Raw genomic sequence first — 14,198 nt, forward strand, 5'->3', positions numbered from 1 at the left:
CGTCCGTGAGGCCCCGCCCCTGGCCCGGGACTGGGCGCCGTCCGACCCGCGGGCCGGGCCCCCGCTTGCCCCCTCCCCGGAGACGGCGGTGCGCGCCTCTGCCACGGCGATTACTGGTGCCGGCAGCCTGGCTCTCACCACAATGTCTGTAAAGGTATTATAGGTGTCCTACATCCCTTCGTCCAGGCGGCTCTGCGAGACTCTGGGGAGGGTAAAGAGAGAGAGCTGGAAGGGGGGGGGAGGGGGGAAGGGAGGGGGACGAGAAAGCCAGGGGTCAGGAGGTGAATAATGAGGTCGGGATCCCAGGCCGGTCCCAAAAGCTGCGTGGGCACCGAGATTGTCGATTACTGTAGCGGGAGGGAGGAGGGTGGGGCGCGGGGCGCGAGGGAGCCGGGCTGGGAATCCCGACCTCGGATTCCAGGTCCCGCTCGGTCCCGGGACTGAGCCTCAGGCCAGTTGCTTAACCTCTAGGAACTTCAGTGTTCTAGATACTGAATGAACGGCTGGACTGGAGAGAGCTGGCCTCCCACCCCGCTCGGACATCCAGGTCTTACGCCAATATTACACCTGTGTTTACAGTTTCCAGTAAGTGACTCACTCCCTGAGATAGACTGAGTTCGAGATAGTCCTCGGCTAAATAAATATCTTTTAACAGAGAGTGCCGCAGCCCACACCTACACCACACCTAAATATCTTTTAACAGAGAGTCCCTTCCCCCAGCTGCCTCTGACAGGCTCTGCACCTTGACCGGGGTGTTTCCTCAAGACGTTAGAGCCCGGGTCACCACCTTGAGCCTGCCTGGGTGGGGGCAATGTGGTGAAAGACCCTGGAAGAACACCGGTGGTCTCTCTCTTGCCCCTCCTGCTCTCCAGAGAGGTAATGTATTATAACTCCAATGTGGTCCTCTGCCCTTCAGCCCACAGGGATGAGTCTGTGAGCCTGCACCCGGCTGAGAGCAGGACTGGTCCCCCTTGAGACCCCTGGGCTTTCCTCGAGATCTAGCCCTGAGAGGGGGAGGAGGTAGGCGGAGAGGAGAGAGGGAGAAGGCAGGTTTTTGAGGTTTGGCTTGGGGGTGAGAAAAGGAGAAAGGTAGAGGGTTATAGGGAACACTTCATCGTGCTCAAGTATCTGGCTTTCTCCTGAGTGTGAATAGAATCTGGGGGAAGGTGTAGGGAAATGGAACTAACACTGGCTAAGTACCTACCCTGCGCCATGCCACCCCAGGAGGGGGACATCACCCCCGTTTTATAGAGAAGAAAACCGACCCATGAAGTACACGAAACTTGCTGTCTGCTGAAACAGGGCAATACTGGGAGCCGAAGCAACAGCTGTCTGGCCCCGCTGATGGACGATTCCACGCCATACTGCCTCCTTGTCCCCAAGAACTGGTAGTCTAGCCCTATTTTTCTTCCCAACGTGAGGGGAAACCACGTGACCAAACAGAGGCGGAAAACTCTGCTTAACCTCCAGCAGCAATCAACAAACTGAAGGGTCCAGGTCTCTCTTGACTAAGACGTGGGCGGGGTGTTGAGAAGCCGATAGGGACAAAGTGGTCTGCGCTGGAGAGATACAAAAATGGCACAAGCATGTCCAAGCAATTCAGTTACAGAGGGAGATGGCACACCCCCTGGCATGTGAGAAGTTTCTGGGTCCTGGGATTCAGGCTAGATGTTTCCTTTCTTCCTCTGTAAGGTCCCGGATGGGGACACCCACCTCACAGGATTGAGCACAAAGAAATCACTGGCTTCCCCACTTTGTTTTCTTCTGTTTACTTAATTTATCCTTCATTCATAAACAGGCGGAAGAACACAATGATAAGCGCAACATCGTGTGCCGAGTTTGGCGGTTCTGTGGCATGGGACAGTGGTGGAAGGGTTAATTTCATCTTTCTGCAAAATGAACTGTGTTCCCAAAATGAACTGTTTTTGCTGTGCTCACACAAAACAAATGCATCACGCTGTAGTTGCTGACATATAATGCGCATCTTTTTATGCCAGCGATATGGCCTTAAAGATGGCTTCATCCTACCTAATGAAAAGAATCAAAAAATACTTCAAAAGACTCACCTCGATCCACATAAAATTCCCATTCTCATATGCAGTGCTCCACCAGTGACTGTTAAGTATGTTATCTCCTCAGGAAAGCTGCGGTAAGCTCATGCATTTTAATAAACAATTCTTGCTCGAACTTACAAACTGCATCCAGCAATGCAAGGCCATTTGTGTATACACAGCATTCTGCTTCTGGCTCCTTATCAGTCAGTCCACTTCATGACGCTTTTAACTGCAGGGCTTGCTTGTGTGGCCTGCTACAGATCAGACCTTGAAGAAGAGCCACTCCCTTCAAGCGTTTAGTCCAGGAGCACCGTGCTGTACAAGAGAACAGTTAAATTTGAGGAAATGAGGGGACAAAGGCGGGGACAGGTTCGGGGTAGGCAAGCTAAAGTGGTTTGGAATTAGAGATGGAAAAAGGCAGAATGAGGAAGTGCACACCATCAAGTTATACCGAGGAGATGCTAGCTGGGTAATGGAAGGGGTTGGACCAAAGTAATCCCATGCCTGATCTCTCCCCAGCCAGAGAATAGGTCCCAAACAACAGAGAGGTGTCTCTCCCCTTAACGGGAGAAAGGTGTTCAGTTTTAGTCAATAAGCATTTATGGAGTACCCTCTACTTAGCCCTGGATGAGGGCCTATGGGGAAAATAGAAGGTCTCTGAGAGGGAGATGACGCAGGGGCGGTGGGGGGCTCAAAGAAGGAAAGCACAGAAACAAAAAAAGGTGTTTTCATGGAAGAAGGAGGCTTAGGAGGATGAGCAGGATTTCAATGTGTGGCCATTGAGGACCTACCAGACGGAGAGAATGGCACCCACAAAGGGATGGTCGTGGGAGAGGCAGAGACTTCTCCTGCAGAGATCTCCTATCCAGTCTGGCTGGAGACAAGTCTGGAAATGCGGTGTGGGGCTGGCAGGAAGGCTTGGCCAGCCAAGAGGAGAGCGCTGACTTTTCTGAGGAACTGAATGACATTATCCAAGTTCGCTTTTCATTAGCTCTCCCTAGATTTCTATCCCAGATAGATTAGGAAGTGGGAATAGAGGCTGGAGACAAGGAGCCTGGCTTGGAGTTTCTATCTCTGGTCCAGATGGGAGTAAGGGGCCTTTGATAAGGGAGGCAGCAGTGAGAATGGAAAGGAGGGATGTGGGATGGATGGCTCTGAAAGGCACGAAGAGGGAGAGATGGGGGCTGGTTACTTACTAATTCAATGTGAATAATAAGATATTCACTAATAATAGCTTACACTGTGGAGGACTCATTCTATGTCAGGCCCTGGGAGCTAAATGGTTTACATGCCTTTTCTTGTGTCAACGTCACAGAAACTCCCAGGTAGGTGCTGCTAAAGGGAGAGGAAGGAATCAAAGATAACCAGCGGAATTCTAGCCTCCAGAGACTGGGAGATTAAGGGTATCACCAGTACAACTAGGGAAGTCCGGACGTTTAGTTTGTGGTCTCTTGAATCTGGCATGTATAGTGGCCATCTAGTGAAAGACGGTGTCCTACCAGCTGTGGGGTTTGGAGCCATAAGAAAAAAGAAGGAGGCTGGAGGACCATGAAGAAGAGATGATATGAAAAGGTAAAGGGTTGGGGGGCCTGGGTGGCTCAGTCAATTCAGGTCATGATCTCACAGTTTGTGGGTTCATGCCCTGCGTTGGCCTCTGTGCTGACAGCTCAGAGCCTGGAGCCTGCTTTGGATTCTGTGTCTCCCTCTCTCTCTGCCCCTCCCCTGCTCATGCTCTGTCTCCTTCTATCTCTCAAAAAATGAATAAAAGTTTAAAAAATTTTAAGAAAAAAAAGAGAAAAGGCGAGGGGTGGGCAAACACAGTAGTCTAGAAGAGGCTGTGGAGAAAAGGGGTATGAACCCTCTCTTTGAGACCTTCGTGGGCACAGGGAAGTGTGAAGAGAAGTCTTCTGGAGAGAGCAGCCAGGGAGGAGGTGACATGAAAGGGATTCAGGTTGCAGGAAATGTGTGAGGTGGAGAGCGTCAGAGACCAGCTTAAACTCTTATTTACTCTGTTCACAACAGCAGAATTTCCAATGGACCCCATGGAAGGAGGAAATCCGGTGAGAGGAAAACGGGATGGGAAAGGTGGGCTTGATAGGACTGTTAGTAGGGAAAAGGGCATTTAACTGGGAGAGAAGGTGGCCGTAGATGAGGTAGGATGGAACACCCTGGAAGCCGTGGGCGGGTGCTGGGCCTGCCTTGGTGGCATCTGGCATCCCAAAACCACCACAGAGGAGACTGGGAAGGTTAGGAGGCAAGGAACAAGGTCTTCTGGAAATTTGCTGTGAGGAGCGCATCTGAGTTCTCTCCATGCTGCTGGAAAATGATACGCCCAGCAAGCCAGTCAAAGGTTGGTCTAGCACGCATACACAACCCCACTCCACCCCTTATTTCTCCCTGAGGGATAATTAGCTCGTTAGGTTGCCATCCCAACCTAACCTCTTTCTTCTCTGAAGTGCAGAACTTCAAGTAATCTTATCAGCGCGCCCCTGTCCTGTGATCATGGCATCACATCCTTGGGTCCCAGCTTTTTCACAAAACCTTTTCCAACATCCCATTCTCCCCCACTCCCCGACTAAAGTCCTAGGCAATTCTCCACAGGATAAAACATTCTAAATAATTTACGGTATCATATTCCAAGCACTGAATAGATTTTCCCTCTAAACTGAAAGCTATTATTTAAATAACTGCAGGATGTCAGAATCTCAAACCACATGGGACCGAGAGCCAAGGGTTCAAGATTGTTATGATCTTCCTTTGTGCCCAAGTGCCACAGAGCTCAGATGTCAGGTGTTGAAGTAGGTAAACACTTTCTTCTTTCCCTTTTATAACATACATACAGTTAGATGTGCATCCAATGACAGATACCTTATTGCAAACTACAGCTTTTCAAAATGTCACTCACAGGTTGAACTGTGTTCCCCACCCCCCCAAAAAGATGTATTGAAGTCCTAACCCCAGTTTATCAGAATGTGACCTTATTTGGAAGTAGGGTCTGTAAAGAGGTAACCAACCTAAAATACAGTCATTAGCGTGATCCCCAACCCAATGTAACCGATGCCCTTATAAAAAGGAGGAAAGAGGCTCCCAAAAAAGGAAGATAGTGTGAAAACACAATGGGAGAAGAGGCCATGTGACTACACTGATGAATCTAGAAGCCGAGGAAGGCCAAGAATTGCCAACATACACCAGAAGCTAAAAGAGACAAGAGAAGTTTTTCCCCAGAGCTGTCAGAGAGAGACTGGCTCTTGCCTCCACCTTGGTCTCAGACTTCTAGCTTCTAGGCAATACATTTCTGTTGTTTTAAGCCAACAGCTTTGGGCACTTTGTTACAGCAGCCTGAGGAAAATAATATGGTTACCAAAATGAAAGTATTGCAATCAATGGTATACACTACTGCTTCTAAAATTGTTTTTGTATCTTTATTTTATTTTGAGAGACAGAGAGTGAGTGGGGGAGGGGCAGAAAGAGAGGGAGACACAGAATCTGAGGCAGGCTCTAGGCTCTGAGCTGTCGGCACAGAACCCAATGCGGGGCTTGAACCCATGGACTGTGAAATCGTGACCTGAGCTGAAGTCAGATGCTTAACTGACTGAGCCCCCCAGGTGCTCCTATACACTACTGCTTCTAGACGGAAGAGAAAGATTTTTCAAAAATCAGCTCCAGAGAGCATGGCATACAAGAGACATGATAATTAGTGCCTGTTATGTACATCATGCCAGACAGTTCTCTGTAAAAGGTCAGTACCCTTTTGTTCAACCTGCCCTACAAAGAGAATGGTCATTCTTTCACCGATAGCTCCCTCTTTCTCCAGTTGCAGGTTCTTTGGTTAGGAGAAAGTCCTGGTTCCTTACCTGAGCTGGCATTTGCATGGTTAGGAAACTTGTTACCTCCGCACCCAGGCAGTATGAATGAAGACGTGCCCCAGAGCCCATCAAGGGGGTGTTCTGGGTCCACATACACTTCCAGAAATGTCATCAATGGGTAGGAGAGATCATCCAGGTCTAATTCTTCAAGCATAAATGGAGAGATGGAGGTCCTAAATGACTAACAGGACTTGCCCAAGGTCTCCTAAGACATTTCTTAACCCTGTTCTTCTCAGCTTTCAAGGTTGTTTGGTTTTAACGTGGACTGTGAGTTATGGGCATGAAAATGAGAACTATTTGAGGAATTAATTCATAACTCCCACTGCTTAGCTTTTTGATTGAGCCGGAGCCAGGGTTAGAAAAAAGCAGAATATTCTACATTTAGGAAGGGTCACAAAGAAAAAACAAGCCCATTTGGAAGATCTGCTTCATTACCTTAAAAAAAATACCCTCCTAATGGTACAGCTACTATGGAAAAAGGGTTGACGATTTCCTAAAAAGCGAACCATAAACTTGTCATGTGGGCCCAGAAATTCCACCCTTAGATATCTACCTCAAAGTAGATCTAGGTACACACAAAAACTGGCGCACAAATATTCACCCAGCATAAGAGCTAGAGTAGAAACAACCCAGGTGTCCATCAACTGGTGAATGAATAAATATACAATCTGTCCATATAGTGAAATACTATTCAGTCATAAAAAATAAAACACTGACACATGTGGCAACACGGATGGACCTCAGATAGGTTACGCTAACCAAAAGAAGCAGACAAAAGATTACTTAATGTATGATTCCATTTATATGAACTATCCAGAAGAAATAGCTTCATTGAGACCGAAAGCAGACTAGCGGCTGCCTGGGGCGGGGGGTGGGAATGAGATATGGGGGCGAGGGATCACTGCCAATGGGCACGGAGGACAATGCAATGATGGAAGTGTCCTAAACTAAATTATACGTCGGGATTGCACAACTTGAAACATTGACAAAAACTGTTGAATTATATGCTTAAAATGGTTGACTTTTATGGTATGTAAATTATACCTCCATGAAGTTGTTCATGAAAGGAGAAAGAATGGAATGTCATTGAGCCTTAAAAGCGATGGAAAAATCTGACACCTGCTACACCACGGATAGACCTGGAGGAGATCATGCCAAGTGGAATAAGCCAGTCATCAAAGGAAAATCGCTGAATTCCACTTTAGCTGAGGTCCCCAGAGTAGTCAAATCCATAGAGACAGCAAGCAGAATGGTAGTTAGTTGTGGGGAGGGGGCTGGGGAGAGTATTGTTTAGTGGGTGCAGTTTCCCTTTGGGAAGATGAAGAAGTTCTGGAAATGGATGGTGTGATGCATTCACAATGTGAATGTGCTTAGTGCCAGGGAACCGCACATTTCAGAAAGTGAAAATGGCACATTTTATGTTGCATATACTTTAACCAATTGAGAGAGAGATTGAGAGGAACACCTATGTCTCTGCAAGTGAACTGCCTATTTCTGGAAGATAAAACAGGTCTGAGACATCTCATGTTATCTTTAAGTCAATGAGCCTTAGTCATTCAGAAGACCATCAGGTTTTAAACTCCTGTAGGAAAGAGATCAATCCATAATACTATAAAGTTACAGAAACTCCAGGCATAAATCATGGGTGAGGAAACATCACACGCTTTCCTGTTCAACCATCTCACCACTGGACATCTTTCTCCCCTTGCCTTGCCCAAGGAAGCTTTGGGTTTGCGTTTTATTGGGCCAGTAGGCTTGTGAATGTCCTGACCTCTGCGTTGTTTTTGTTACATTACCTCTAAGACCTAGTAATCATTCCCCAAACCCAGCCATATGAACGTCATTACACGGACCATATCTTAGGGGCTGTTACTTGCAAAGGTAAGCCAGTGCTCTGAATCAAGTTAGTCTGAGGAATGTTCAATGGAAGGAAAAAAGAAGGCTTCTATTTATCTAAAAAGAACGCATCATTTGCCACCTGGTGTAAATTTTTATAAGCATGTTGAAAAACAAAGTGTTTCCTTTGCCTACTCCCCTTAAAGTAAAGTGGCCTTTTCTCTTTCCCCTCTTTTTTTCTTATGGTTCTCTTAGGAAATATAATCTAAAAGGACTGAAAGGCAATCTTTTGGACTCTTAAAGCATTTTACTAATAACCGGCACTGGCCCTTTATAGGAGTAAAATCCCATTTGGATTCAGCACGACTGTATAAGATGTAAGTCGGAGGACATCTTATTTCTCTCCATAGTCCACCACATGGTGAGACCAAAAATACTTTTACCCACTTCCTCCTTTCATGTTTCCGAAAGCATGAATTGAGTGACAGGACAGATGGTGCGTGATTTCTGTGCTGAGGGAGGTGGGGTGGGGTGACAGGGGGGAGCAAATAAACCTTCCCATCTAGGACCTGAAGATACGTCCCCCCTTCCTTCAATTTCAGGCCCACAATATGTAACTGATGTGGATTATCGATAACTTAACTATCCAACCCCAGGGCCTCCTATAAACACTGGTTCTTATTAGCAAACTGCTTCTCCCTAAGTCATAAAGTCCTCGAACAAGCATTTTCATGTGGGGAAGGCTTGCAGAGTCAGAACAGTCAATAATCAAGTTTAGGAGACTGGAGGTGGGGTGGGGAGTGGCTTATTTATTTTTCGGATCCCTTGTTTAAACTCCCAGACAGCATTGTCCACAATATCACCCTCACTGTACTTTGTGGAGTCAGGGTAACTGCTTGTGGACTTAGAGCCCTAACTGGTTCTGACATATAGCAATGGTGGCTGAGAGGCTCCCAGAGGGATGCTTGGTAGAATGGCCAGCAGTCACAGAAGGTAGGGGAGTCACCAAGCTTTGCAGTGACCAATGAATGGGGGAAGGGGACCACCGACCAATGTGTCTAGAAAGGGAGAGGGGAGCCAAACCTCCAACTAATTTACTGGAGAGCCCCAGGCCTTGTTAAGGAGGATTTAGGATAATAGCTCTTTTGACTGTTCAGTTTTTTTCCCCTTTTAGAAGTGGCAGTGGTGGCTGGCAGAGAGGGACGTGGAGAGAGCAGGGCAGAAAAGGGGTCAAAAGACACGTGATGGGCTGATTAACAAGTAGGCTTTTTAAGCATTGGCCAGGGGACACCTGCAGCTCTTCCAGACTGGCTTGCCCAGTAGGGGTTGTTTGAATGAGAAAACAGCTTCCAAAAAGATGTAACACAAGAGCATGAAAGGAAAAAGAAAAACGTGCATTTGTGAGATGAGGGAATTGTAGAGTTTTATCTCTGATTCTTCTCTAAAGAAACCTTTTATTATCTAATATTCTCATCAGTAGGTCAAGGCTCACAAGACAAGGAGAAAGGACTCATCTCCAGGGCACTTTGCTGGTGTTTTCCTCAAAAAGGAATTTGCTTTCAAACAGACATGCATTCACTAATCTCTTTTCTTTAAAAAAAAAAAAAAAAGGGAAGAAAGAAGAGAAAAGAAAGAAAGAAAACCACAAACACAGAATCTCTTCCAACTCAGCTGACTGAGTCCAGTGGGGATGACAACAGCATTCATTTGCGTGATCCCACAGAGCTGGGGTCCAGGATAAAAATAAATGTGACTTTTCAAATCGAGACATAGTGTTGCTTTGTTTATAACTCAATTAAAGAACAGGCATTACAATGTTATTGTATGATGGCGAGATAATGAAGAGAGCCACATTTTTTGGGCTACAATAAAGCAACACCTGTGCTTGAAAGATTGGCATCAGTATCTTAAGAAAGCCAGAAGGGGACAGTTCCTGATTTCCAGGGGGCTGTTCCGAGTGTGGTGAGGGTGGAGGAGAAAAGGGACAAAATCCTTATACCTACCAGAGTCAACCAGCTTGGTCCAGATCTATACCAGATGGTTATGTTTCATATTTACTGATATTTCCTGTAGTTAATAAAGCCTTCCTTGATAAATATCAATTGTGTGATTATTTATATATATATATATGTATATTTCTGATATATCTATCTCTCCCTATTGATATACTAACTTGCCCAAGAAGGTCAGCCATTTAATTTTGGTTTTAGAGGCACCCAGGTGGCTCAGTTGGTTAAGCGGCCAGCTTCGGCTCAGGTCATGATCTCATGGTTTGTGGGTTCGGGCCCCTCATCAGGCTCTGTGCTGACAGCTCAGAGCCTGGAGCCTGTTTCAGATTCTGTATCTCCCTCCCTCTCTCCCCTGCCCCTGCTCACTGTTTCTCAAAAATAAATAAAACATTAAAAAAAATAAATTTGGTTTTAGCCAGACTTGGAAGGAATTAAGCGGAGTGTCATCGCTGTCACATTTGGAAGGCCTCTGCTGACTCTGGAAGTGAGTTGGATGTTCTGAGTGCTTTCACTGGCCTCAATTTCCTTGTCTGTAAAACACAGTGATACCTTCCTCAAGAGGTTGCTTTAAAAATTTAAGCAAGCTAAGTTATGTAAAATGCCTCGCTCAGCACCTGGTGTCTTCGATCTTACTACATTTGGGCTAATATAACAGAGTGCTATAAACAACAGACATTCGTTTCTCACAGTTCTGGAGGCTGGGAAGTCTATGATCAAGGCACCAGCAGACTCAGTGTCCGGTGAGAGTCTACATCCTGGTTCACAGAAGGCTGTCTCTTTGCTGTGTCTCCATACGGTGAAGGGGGAAGGAGCTCTCCAGGGTCTGTTTTATAAAGACCTGCATCCCACTCAGGAGGGTTCCACTCTTGGGACCAAATCAGCTTCCAAAGACCCCACCTCCTAATGCCATCACGTTGCGGGGAGGTATCAACACATAAATTTTGGGGTGACCCAAACCATTAGTCTACAGAACTTGGAATATATTATACTCAATAAATGATGGATGTTGTTAGAGCATTCATCAGAAAGTTAAATCTATTCACGTTTTCAGGCATTTGAGTTGTTACTCTCTGGCGGTATGGGGAATGCAGACAATGCAAAGGAGGGAGGAGATTAAGGGGTTGGCAGGGAAGACACCTGGATGAGGATGATGGAGGCAAATAGGAAGGCACCGATAGGATCCTGGGGTAAAGCCACAGAGCACTGAGCTGAGAGTCAGCAGAGCTGAATTCTGTTCCTGGTTAGTTCTAGTTTACAGGTGAGAAAACTGGGGTTCAAAAAAATTATGTGTTCACCCAGGAGATACACCCAGTTGGTGGTGGAACTTAGACTACAATCCAAGCCTTTTTATCCCAGCTCTTTTGACTATACCACAAACGGAAGATTTGAGAAAATAACTCCTAAGTTTCTTTAATAAAGCTCAATGTTATGAAAGATCCTTATGGTGCTTCCTTAACAGCATAACAGAAGAAGGAGAGGAAGGAGAAGAAGAAGCACAGAGGGAAGAAGTATAAGTAAGCAAGGAGACGAAAGAGGGGGAAAAAGAGACAAAAAGAAAAAGAAAGAAAGGATAAAAGAAAAGATGGCAACAAAACCTTAAATTCTATTTATGACTTTTCAACTTTGGAATCTGTCCAATTTAATCATTTAGAGATCCATTAAAATCCACATCAGAGCGGTCACCTGTTGAAGGTTTTGTCTCCATCTCACGCTAAGGGCAATCACTAGGAAGACATGGGACTTCTCCACCGTTTTATCATCATGGTTATTTCAGCCAGTGCTTGGTTATTATCTGTGCCAAATGCAGGGCAAACTGTGGAGACATGAACCCTGCAGAGAGCTCCAAACCTTTCTGAGTCATTAGCTCCAATATCCTCGCAGCTCCAAAAGCAGCCAGGCTGGAGGTCTTTGCTAAGCCTCATTCCTTTAACCTCTTCTACGCTATTGTTTTAAGCCTATACATTAAGAAATCCCAGACAGCATGCGGCAAGAAACAGTTTACTTTGCCCTCCGGGTGGACAGCAAGTTAAATCACCAAGCTGACATTAGCATCTCAGTCTAGGCAATTCCTTGTCCTTTGATTACTTGCACCAAACCTATTTTTTTTGTGTTTATTTATTTATTTTGAGAGTGAGAGAGAGAGACAGAGTAGGGGGTGGGCAGAGAGAGAGAGTGAGAGAGAGAATCCCAGGCAGGCTCCTCACTGATAGCCCAATGGGGAGAGCTGCATCCCACAAACTATGAGATCATGACCTGAGCCAAAATCAAGAGTCGGATGCTTAACTGACTGAACCATCCAGGCGCTCACTTGAACCCAATCTTCTTTTGGCTGCTCCAGGTGCAAGGCAAATATGCCTCTCCTTTGACATTTCCTTACCCGCTAAGCCACAGTGACTGAAGATACTGTTCCTCATGCCCATGTCTGCTTCAACTGCTCTCGCCTGCTAGACACACTGTTTTCCTGTTTACATTTTTGTAAGAAATTTAAATGTGTTGTCATTTAAACATAATATCAAAGTCTCCAAGGTGTTTATTTCTGTTTCTCTATTAGAAGAAAGGAGTCATGATAAAAACTGTGTATTGTGGTTCTCATGGAATTTAAATATTTTAAAAATAAATTATCGGTAAGAGGCACCTATCTTCTGCTCACCAAAAATCCTTAATGTGATAAAACAAAAGAAGTAGAATCTGGGGTGCCTGGTGGCTCAGTTGGTAGAGTGTGCGACTCCTGATCTTGGGGATGTAAGTTTGAGCCTCATGTTGGTGTAGATATTACTTAAATAACTGATAATAAGCTTAAAAATTAAAAAAGCAGAATCTCCTTTTTTTCATGAAATAAAGACTCAGGAGTGACTTTGGAACTTGTTATGAGTATTATGTAGCAACAGCTCCCGGGCTCTCTATGAAATAGAAAGAGTTAGTAAGTAGAACTGATATCTTCTGAGGTGATTGATACACACACACACACAAATAAACATCTATGAAAACAGCATATTAATAGTAGACTTATTTTTATCCAATGTTACAGTAAAACAGAAAGATGTTCTCAACATTTATCCCAAATTCCATTATTTAAGACTTCTCAAGAGAAATATCTAGAAATGTACAGATTAGAAAGGCAGTGGCTTTCCAAGACCATGGAGACAGAAAATAAGGGCAGTTCCTGATAGCATACAAACTATTTCAATGAAAACCAGACCCTTTTTAAGCAGGAAATGACCCTGTTTTGGGGATGAGGCCATTAGAAAAGGTCTGTGTTCAGAAATGTATTCATCTGCATGTAATGAGATCTTCAGTCTAAGATAGAACTCAAGACTGGCTACATTGGGTCCTGTCATTGGACAGTGATCTTATTTACTTATGAAAAGAAAAGATATTTTTGTCCTCTGTGATGCTAACACTAGATCAGGATCCAGACACATTCCCTCGGTCCTCTTCACCACCTATCAAGTGTATATAAACTATGAGGTTATATAAGTTCTATATAGTTCTATAAGGTTCCCAACTACTTTGCAAAGTAATACTTAATTTATTTCCTCCAAATTCTGCCATTTTCTATCTCCAAAGGATAATTTGACTTCCCCTTTGGGCCTCAGAGCAGCAGTTCATACTCTCACCACTTTGATTTCCTCAAATCTCTCTGGGTTGTACCCTAAGCTTCCGTGCACGAGTGCACTGTAGATATGCCTCCTTAAATCTGTCTTCAGTGACAGATGCATTCACCCTGTGGATGAGTTTTTCCTTCCATATTTTTTATTTTAATCAGTTCCACCTATAAAGCTCTTTTCTCACCTGGCCACCCCCATCTAAATTCTATTCATCTTGCAAAGTTCATTTTGAGGTCATTGCCCCTGTACCTCCACCATGTCCTTGTTCTCCACCTGTGACCTCCTATATCATTTATATAGGTCCCCCTTCATTACTTCCATGCCTCCTTTCATTGTTCTTCACCATTTTACAGTTTTCTTCCTCGTTCTTGCCTTGTCAATTACAGCCAAAAGGTCAGAAACCCTGATTTACACTCATTTTACATCCCTCTTAACCTGTAGGAGAGAGCTCTGCATGTAAGAGGAGCCATATGTGTGTTTTAGAGTCTTTGATGGCTTCCCTGCCAATCTTTGCCAAGAATATATCTAGTCTAAGTCTGTCCTCTTGTTATGTTTATTGTCTGCCTGGATGGTTCTGTTGCTCTCCACGCACACAGGATACCGGAGAGAAGAGCGAAAGCTTGTGATTTCAATATAAAGAAGCAGAAAAGGGACTCCATGGATTAGCAGGCAGGCAGACGAAGACTGTGCAGTGGACAGAGCACCTATAGATTTCATGGAGGTGTCTGACTAAGAATTCCATGGTATCTGTGTGTGAAAGAAGGAAAAATAAATTGTGTTGAATCCAAGGCATTTCTGGGGCCTGAAACAATTATTACTCATTCT

General features: G+C 45.0%; 2 long non-coding RNA genes across 3 annotated transcripts; both read left to right on the forward strand.

Moving 5' to 3' along the window:
* The first annotated feature begins 121 nt into the window (after window positions 1-121).
* Window positions 122-1,820, forward strand: LOC115287691. The gene is made up of 4 exons (XR_003906620.1): window positions 122-154; window positions 472-585; window positions 704-876; window positions 1,799-1,820. It is a non-coding gene; the product is annotated as an uncharacterized LOC115287691 (long non-coding RNA).
* Window positions 1,821-4,188: 2,368 nt separating this feature from the next.
* Window positions 4,189-9,750, forward strand: LOC115287623. 2 transcript variants are annotated; one of them, XR_003906582.1, is made up of 3 exons: window positions 4,189-4,404; window positions 8,012-8,133; window positions 9,234-9,750. It is a non-coding gene; the product is annotated as an uncharacterized LOC115287623 (long non-coding RNA). The 2 variants fall into 2 exon arrangements; XR_003906576.1 differs by lacking the exon at window positions 4,189-4,404 and adding an exon at window positions 4,757-4,852.
* Window positions 9,751-14,198: the final 4,448 nt, after the last annotated feature.

Source organism: Suricata suricatta, chromosome 1 (assembly GCF_006229205.1).
Source record: "Suricata suricatta isolate VVHF042 chromosome 1, meerkat_22Aug2017_6uvM2_HiC, whole genome shotgun sequence".
In the NCBI taxonomy this organism is placed as follows: domain Eukaryota; kingdom Metazoa; phylum Chordata; class Mammalia; order Carnivora; family Herpestidae; genus Suricata; species Suricata suricatta.